This window comes from Podarcis liolepis (genome assembly GCF_965112155.1).
Source record: "Podarcis liolepis genome assembly, chromosome: 14".
Taxonomy (NCBI): domain Eukaryota; kingdom Metazoa; phylum Chordata; class Lepidosauria; order Squamata; family Lacertidae; genus Podarcis; species Podarcis liolepis.
In genome coordinates, this window is record NC_139569.1 from 45,697,290 (window position 1) to 45,706,996 (window position 9,707).

Consider the following 9,707-nt stretch of genomic DNA (forward strand, 5'->3'; position numbering starts at 1 on the left):
GGAGTCCCCAAAGTGAGCCTGTGCCACACTTGGGAAGCTGCACAAAGCACAGAGAAGGGAAGGCGTGCAAGGTGTGCAAACCAAGTGTGCCCTAGATTTCTCTTCACCGTCATTCTGGGCATAGCATTTGGGGATGCTTAGGGAGGCAGGAGAGGATATATTATTTTATGATATCATTCCTAACATGTGTCACCAAGTTCTATAACTTAGCAGAGTTGTTAAACAACCCCCCTTTTAAATTAGACAGCAGTTAGCTAGTTGCAGGCTCGTCTGAGCCTCACTATTTTGGATTCCTGGTAAAATCCCTTTTTATATCCCTCCTAAAAGAATAGTCACGACCATCTGATTAAAGTTAACATAAAAGTAGTTTACTTACAATCATCCAGTTTGCAATAAGATCCTTGAAGGCAGACTTAATTTACAGAACAACATATAACTATGTGAACTATCCCATAAGGGTAATAGTCTCAAATGACTGTGTCTCAGCAGTCACTTCTCCTAACTCTTAAAGGTAAAGGTACCCCTGACCATTAGGTCCAGTCGTGGCCGACTCTGGGGTTGCAGCGCTCATCTTGCTTTATTGGCCGAGGGAGCCGGTGTACAGCTTCCGGGTCATGTGGCCAGCAGGACTAAGCCGAACCAGAGCAGCGCACGGAAATGCCGTTTACCTTCCCGCCGGAGCAGTACCTATTTATCTACTTGTACTTTGATGTGCTTTTGAACTGCTAGGTTGGCAGGAGCTGGGACCGAGCAATGGGAGCTCACCCCGTCACAGGGATTCAAACCACCAACCTTCTGATCAGCAAGTCCTAGGCTCTGTGGTTTAACCCACAGCGCCACCCACGTCCCTCTCTCCTAACTCTTAGGAATACAGAAATGGAGAACAAGAAGAGCAGAACATGGAGGCCGTGTGCCCCTCTGTCCAAGAACAGTCCACACCCACATTAAATCACATGCACAGGAAGTCTGTCCTAGCTCGGGAGGAAGCAGCAAGTTTTCTCCTGAGTGATACAAAGCATTCCCCAGCATGTGCATTGTAGGAATGTTGTATTTGACTGCAATACATTTTTACATCCCGCATAGCACAGTCTCATTTTGTATAGAGTGAAGTCTAGGTAAGTGGAGCATACAAGTCTGAGGCAGGGAAGAAGAGCAGGCACGAGGCCTTTACACAAGTTACAATATGAAAACCAAGCGAGAGATTTTTTTCCCCATATGCGTATTTTCACTTCTTATGGTTGTTAAGTCTTTATCACTATAAACCACTTTGGTTTTTCAAGGCATAGTAGAATATAAATATCCCCCACCCCCCACCCCCCAAAAATGCTAAAGAAATAAATATGACGAAATGCCCCATAGCATCTTCGAGCAAACTCAACCGAACCCAAGAAGAGATGGAGAGGAAAAGAGTCCTCTTATTCTCTGCACTTTGAGGAGGTCTGGAAGGAATCAAGTGAAGCAAAGCTGAGTTGACAAGCAGAGTCGGATGAGGAGGGGTTGAGGCTGCAGGTTCTTTCTTGTTTGTTTTTTCCCCCCTTACCCAGACTCCAAACAAACAACATGTCAAATAGCCATCTCTAGGCAGGCAGGCCTGTCAACGAAACAAATTGGTGGAGATAGATTCTTCCTTGCCCAGCACTTAGCCAAGAAGCTTTTGACAGCAGTATCTGACTGATCAAAAACTGTCAATGGAAACACGGAGGAACCTCATAGCTGCTTTCTGCCTGCCTAGAGCAGAAGGGAACAGGCTGGGGGACAGGCTGAAAGAGGACTTGTGGAGAGTTGTGTTAATGAGGAGGAAATGTCCCAGTCCATCCCCATCACATCAAATGTTGAGCAAAATTTGACCCATTTTGGTTTAAGGAAATCTGCCAGCGATTGCACGGCAAATGACCATTGCATAGGGTTGCTGGATGTGTGTGTGTGTGTGTGTGTGTGTGTGTGTGTGCCGTATGTGCTCAATACAAACATTGCCCAGCTATAGGGGTGGAAGGAGAGGATTTTGATTCAGACAGTATTTAAAGGCGACCCTACCCAATTCTCTCTCTCTCGAACAATACACGAACCAGAACACAGATATCCTTCGAAATCCACGCTTCTCTGAATTTTGAGAGGCAGTTCTCCACCTAAGTCATGTGTACAAAAATGCATATGTTAGGAGGAAGTGTGTAGAACAATGCATGCATTAGTGAAAGTAACATTTAAAAAATGAATCATACTAAGGGGAATTGCTTTGTGTATTAGGCAAAATTGTATATTAGGAGAACGAATTTTCATGAGGATTTTTAAAATAGGTCATTATGAAAATTCACCAGCCTTTTCAAGCAAATTTCTCCAAATTGTAGCATGCAACTTCGCCTAATATACGCATTTCGGAAAAGCAATTTCCCCTATTTTTTTGTCATTTTGTTTATTTATTTATTTTTATATTTCATAAAATCTATACACCGCTTGAGTGTAAAAAAAAAACATACCTCAAAGCGGTTCACAAAAGACAAAGCAGTTAAATCAAGAAAAAAATCACAATCATACTTTTTACAAAAGTTAAAATACTAAAGCAGATTAAAATTGCCTCGATTTTCTAAGCATCTGAGTGTTGTTGTTGTTGTTGTTTAGTTGTTTAGTCGTGTCCAAGGACCAGAGCACGCCAGGCACTCCTGTCTTCCACTGCCTCCCGCAGTTTGGTCAAACTCATGCTGGTAGCTTCGAGAACAATATCCAACCATCTCGTCCTCTGTCGTCCCCTTCTCCTTGTGCCCTCCATCTTTCCCAGTGTCAGGGTCTTTTCCAGGGAGTCTTCTCTTCTCATGAGGTGGCCAAAGTATTGGAGTCTCAGCTTCAGGATCTGTCCTTCCAGTGAGCACTCAGGGCTGATTTCCTTCAGATTGGATAGGTTTGATCTTCCTGCAGTCCATGGGACTCTCAAGAGTCTCCTCCAGCACCATAATTCAAAAGCATCCATTCTTCGGCGGTCAGCCTTCTTTATGGTCCAGCTCTCACTTCCATACATCACTGCTGGGAAAACCATAGCTTTAACTATACGGTAGCATCTGAGTAGGCTTGTCTAAACAGGAATGTTTTTAGCAGGCACCCAAAAGTGTACAGTGAAGGCAGTTGCTTGGTCTCAATAGGCAGGGAGTTCCAAAGTGTAGGAGCTGCCATGTTAACATTTGCATTTTATAAAGGCTTTACCACATAATATATCTGGTAGCCAATGTTAGTCCTATTCAGAGCTGATGCATCAAGAATAACAGACCCAACTTAGATCAATTAATCTCAGCGGGTCTACCATGTATATAACTTAATTGAATACAGCCCTAAGCAATTTTTGTGCACATTAATTGGGTGGATTGCAGAATTCAGAGAAGCGTAAAAGAGGGAGATTTCCCTTTAAATGAAAACTGGATTGAATTACTCTCCTTCCACCCAACCTGAATTCACCACCTGCAAATCATCAGGGCAAATGCTAAATAGCCATTGGCACTCAACACATGAGTTCATTATTAGAGGGACTGACACACTATGGAGTATTAAGGCAAGTAGATAGCAAGTCATTTTCCCCAGTCGGGTCTGAGCAACAGCTATAGATGCTGCCTATGCCAAGCTCACAACAGATTGAATTTGCTCCCACTGTTTATAGCGTAATCGCCTGACATGGCTCTGCTGACCCTTTCTGTTCATGAAAGAAAAAGGGATTGAGGAAAACAGGACATTTTAAGGGAATTTCCAGTTTATCCATTTTATGGAGTGATTAATGAACAGTGATAAAAGAATATGCAGCTTCACTTCAGCCCCAGACTCCCCTCCCAGACACAGAGAGGTAAGGGGGAAGCAGATGCTTTTGTTTATTGTTCCAAATAAGAAAGCTTATTTCCTAACAGCTCATCCACACGAAAACCTAGGGCAGCTGCTACATCCCTGAGACTGCCTGAATTTTATCTTGAAAGCAGAAATAAAACATTCACAGTGAGTGTGCAGGTGCCGCTCTGGGGGAAGTCAGAGTTAGAATCATAGAATCATAGAATCCTAGAGTTGGAAGAGACCACAAGGGCCATCGAGTCCAACCCTCTGCCAAGCAGGAAACACCATCAGAGCACTCCTGACATATGGCTGTCAAGCCTCTGCTTAAAGACCTCCAAAGTAGGAGACTCCACCACACTCCTTGGCAGCAAATTCCACTGTCGAACAGCTCTTACTGTCAGGAAGTTCTTCCTAATGTTTAGGTGGAATCTTCTTTCTTGGATCCATTGCTCCGTGTCCACTTCTCTGGAGCAGCAGAAAACAACCTTTCTCCCTCCTCTATGTGACATCCTTTTATATATTTGAACATGGCTATCATATCACCCCTTAACCTCCTCTTCTCCAGGCTAAACATGCCCAGCTCCCTTAACCGTTCCTCATAAGGCATCGTTGATGGCAAAATTAAATCAAGCCTTTAATCCGATGCTAGGCTGATACACACCTATAAGCCAGGTTAACTGTGAGGCATTTGCAGATTTCAGCAAAGTGCTGCTTTGTACTGAGAAAAGTATGAATGCCACAAACCTCCTTATCTGCATCAGTTAAAGAGTTAAACCTGATAATACGTAATGGGGTTGGGGGAGAATCCTGCAGTTGACCGTGAACCTGAAGTAACCATGAGGAACCCTATCAAATTTGGATCTTGCAGTCCAATCACCTAGTACACTACCCACAAGAATCTTCTGCTTTGCTAAGTTATGTTTCTTTACTTCCACTCTCTACCTCACAAGGGACTGGGAATGGGGGGGCAGGGTTTCAATTTCCGTCACAATTTAATGAGAAGCTACCTGGTTCACGCTTCTCAGAACAACACAAGACTCAAAACACAGCTATCCTTCAATATTATCCAAATATTGTGGTGCAGTTCTTCAACCAAATAATATGTGCAAAAAATGCACATACGGTATGCATTTAAAATTCATATATTGGTGAAAATGGCACGCACAAAGGCATTATATTAGGGGGGCTGCAAACAAAAATGGGTTTGTCAGGAGACATTTGCACTAAAATGCTGGTGAATTTTCATGAGGATACTTTTTTTATTAAAAAAAAAGTTGCTGTGGAAATATGGAGAACTGAAATTAAGAGTGGAAAAATGAGAAATCAAGAGAAACCAAAATAGGCAGATTCATCTCACCTACGATACATTTCCTTACATCCACTCTCTGCCTCACCAAAGACCAATATTTTCTGATTCAAAATAGGGAGAGGAGCATATTTAGCCCCTGCAAGTCCCTCTATTCAGCCTTTGGGTTCTCTTGAGGCCACTTTCACCTCTCCCAAGTGATGCTTCTCCCTCCTGACTTCTCCCTCTACTTCTCAAGTGCTTTTTGGAACACATCCTTGAACTGTGAACATGCCTCTTGCATGCCAGGCTAGAGGGACAGGTGCATATGTAAAACCTCTGACTTTTGCCGGGCTGGAACGTAGCTCATAAGAGCCATGTCTGTTGCTCCGCCCACTTTTGCCACTAGTCCCGCCCCCACTGCCATGTGACACACACCCCAGAAGCTTTCCCTTGAGAATGTGGCCCTCAGACTGAAGAAGTGTTCCCCATCCCTGTTCTAGTCTCTGATATGAATAAGGTGGGAGGGGGCAAGCAAGGAGACAGGTCTTTCCCCTGTGCCTTTTTCTAAACAAGACCCCCTGCCCCATCTATTATTTGCTCTGGAAAAGAAGCTGTTATTTGTGGCCTATTCAGGGAGCAGGCGGTGAATCTGATTAACATCATGGAGAGGTCAATACGGAGCTCAATAGATCCATTTCATTCTCATCCAAATTGATTTACAAGCTCAGAGGGCTGCTGAGGGGATCTTTTTTTAAAACAAAAATCTATTCTCATTGACTACCTTACAGTCAAATCCTATGCATGCTTTACTCCCATCAGGTCCTACAGAATATGATGGTGCTTATTTCTAGGTATGTGTATTTGCTGCTGTTATTGTTATAGTTGTGGTAATATTTGTTTTTCTGGTCCATTAGGTAAAGGTAAAGGACTCCTGTTGTTTTTGTCCATCGAGTTTTCTTGACAGGGATACTGGAGTGGCTTGCCGGTTCCTGCTCCAGGTGGATCCCGTTTAGTCAAAACTCTCCACTATGACCTGTCCGTCTTGGGTGGCCCTGCACGGCATAGCTCATAGCTTCTCTGAGTTATTCAAGTCCCTTCGCCACGATAAGGCAGTGCGTGCTGGAGGAGACTCTTGAGAGTCCCATGGACTGCAAGAAGATCAAACCTATCCATTCTGAAGGAAATCAGCCCTGAGTGCTCACTGGAAGGACAGATCCTGAAGCTGAGACTCCAATACTCTGGCCACCTCATGAGAAGAGAAGACTCCCTGGAAAAGACCCTGATGTTGGGAAAGATGGAGGGCACAAGGAGAAGGGAACGACAGAGGATGAGATGGTTGGACAGTGTTCTCAAAGCTACCAGCATGAGTCTGACCAAACTGTGGGAGGCAATGGAAGACAGGAGTGCCTGGCGTGCTCACAAAGAGTTGGACACGACTAAACGACTAAAAACAACAACAACAACAACAACAACAACGAACCCCTGGATGGTTAAGTCCAGTCAAAGGTGACTATGGGGTTGAGGCACTCATCTCACTTTCAGGCCAAGGGAGCTGGTGTTTGTCCACAGACAGCTTTCCGGGTCATGTGTCCAGCATGACTAAACCACTTCTAGAGCAACAGAACACCATGATGGAAGCCAGAGCACACGGAAACGCCATCTACCTTCCTGCCGCAGTGGTACCTATTTATCTACTTGCACTGGTGTGCCTTCCGATTTTCTAGGTTGGCAGAAGCTGGGACAGAGCAACAGGAGCTCACCCCGTCGCGGGGATTTGAACTGCCAACTTTCTGATCAGTAAGCCCAAGAGGCTCAGTGGTTTAGACCACAGAGCCACCCACATTAGGGCATATGAGGCACTGCCCCACCAACCTCAGTCTACCATCAGCAAACCCCCACCTGCCTGCCTTCTTACTTCCATCCAGTTCAGAGGGTGGCCCAGCCTGCCACCTTCATCCTCCTCAGTCTCAATGTTGCCCCTGTAGCAGGGAGGACAATGGGGACAAATCTATAAACTGTTGGCTCCACCTGCCATTGGCTCTGGCTCCACCCACAGTTGGCCTCTCGTATCAATGGAAACCAACCACCGCTGCAAGCAGGTAGAAGTGTGGTGATCCAAAAGTGGGAGGGTTTACCATTTATCACTTTGTTACAGTTGAACCATTTCCCTCCTGAGGTTTCAATTTGCAGTTGCCTTTCCTCTCTGCAAGATTGAGGAAAATATTAAGCTCCGGAAGCCAGAGGCGAAGCGACCTGCTCTGGTACCCATGGCAGTGCTCGGCCTGGGGCGGGGGTGCCGCCGATCGGGGGTCGGCATCTTGTCACCCTCCCTCTTTGGAATGGCACCCGGGGTGGATCGCCCGCCCCCCCCCCCGGAACACCCCTGCTGGAAGCTAATGGATTCCAATGGATTCTGGAGGATTGAGCCAACTCCCAGGGGCCAAGGGGTCATTGCCCCCCAATAAAATATTTGAGGGGGCCTCGCTTTCCAAGTTGATGGACATTGCCATTCAAATGGTGTCTGTGCACTGCATCATGTGATTTATTATGAAGGGCAGGGCTTACATGCCCCCTACCCATATTTTATTCAAGTTGGCACCCCTGGTCTTGCTAGTCAGGCTGGCGCTCTGGTTGAAGTCCTAAACACTCTGTGGAATATAGAGATGGCTTAGATCAGGGGTCTGCAACCTTTAAGACAAAAAGAGCCACTTGGACCCGTTTCTGAAGAAAAAACAACAACTGGGAGCCGCAAAACCATTGCGACATTTAAAACAAATATATCTCTGGAGCCACGATCTGACAGCGGACGGGAAGGTGATGTCGGGACGGTGCGTGACTAACGCACGCACCGCCCCCATGCGACGTCACAGCCAGTACAGCGCCCGCCACAGTGAGGAGTGTCGGGGCGCACAATGCGCCTCCTCCCCTCACTAGTATCCGCCCCGGAGCCACAGTAAAGATGTAAAAGAGCCACATGCGGCTCCGGAGCCGCAGGTTGCAGACCCCTGGCTTAGATGATTGGTATGATCGGTCACACCCAGGGGCTCTCTGTATCTCAGAATAACTTGGGCAGCTCCCTGGCAAACAACTCAGCTCAGGGCAATGAAGCAAAGAGGGATGATGCCTTGGCTAAAAATGGAGAAGGACTCCTACTGAATCCAACCACAGGTGGATTAAGGGCTACGCAACTGATTCCGCCACACTGGGTGCTGAGCCTAGGGGACGTTGCAACTATGATGTAGTGAATTGAGCAGAACAGGTGAGAGTGAGAGGGGCTGAATTTTGGCCTCACACAGGGTGCCGCTGAAAGTTGAATAGTCAAAATGTCCTCCCCCCCTCCTTCTCTCCCACCCCACCCCACCCCCGGATCTTACCAAGCACACGTTAGAGCTCATCACTGATCTTATTCTGCAGCAATGATGGTGACTCTTCTGGGTGCTATGCAGCAAGCAGGGCTATGGAAAGGGAGGGCAGTTCCAAGGCTATTTTTCAGAGCAGTAGCAATTGCATCACCTGCCAGAGCACTAGGGTGGCCAATGAGCTCTCGTTCCTCTGGCCAGTGAATTAGGCATTGACGGGTCTTTCAAGTTTTGCTGTTAGATTCAGGTAGATAGCTGTGTTGGTCTGACACAGTTGAAGGAAATAAAAAAATAAAAAAATTGTCCAGTAGCACCTTAGAGACCAACTAAGTTTGTTCTGGGTATAAGCTTTTATGTGCATGCACACTTCTTCAGATACACTTCTTCACTACTTCTTCAGTTTTGCTGTTGTTCGTGAGAGATTAGCACAGAGGAAGTCCTATTCGATTACTGTCTGCAGATCCTAAAACTGGCGTTGTGGCATGTGCTGCTGCTCTTTGACTGTGTGTGCATGTGAGAGCTCTGTAAATATATCATATAGACTGAGCTGGTAAAGCCTGCTTCTTTTTAAATACACAGATTAACCACCCCTGCTGCAGGTAATGATGGAAGCCTCAAGCAGCAATCCCTGGTCTGAGGAATATTCCAACTATGTCCTTGAAGGGTACTACAAGTGTGTGTCTACCTTCATCTGTGAAATGTCCAGGAATGTGCACATGCAACACTCTCACACATGCATGATTCCTCCTGCTACTGAAGACAGCCACACATATCTGGACAACAGAAGTCGTTTTCCATACATTTGAGAGGAGCCAACATTCCTCCCTTGGGTTATATACTCTAGCCTTGTGGGAGCTTCCCTTGCCTTGATCACTCAGGTTAATATTGTTTGTACTGCCTCTGTTTCCTGGATTTATTGCAGAGCATGGGATAAACCTCGCGCTGCTGTAAATTTGTTCTTAATAGAAATGTGGGGAAAGGATGCCAGAGGAACTATTATCCTTGCACACTCGTTCATCCCCTGCCCTCTGGGAAGAAGTCAGGCATAAATCAAGGCTCAGAGACTCCCTTTCCAACATCTGTTTGTTCTGTGTTCCTTCCTTGTTCCAAGGTGAATCAGAGGGAGAAGCCGATCCTTGAGGCTGAGCTGTGGGTATTTTCATACAGAAGGTAAAAGCCTTGCTCACTTCCTGGACCAACATGCAAACCAAAACACAACTCTCCACAGAAACTTGCACTTCTCCAAATTGTGTGATGCA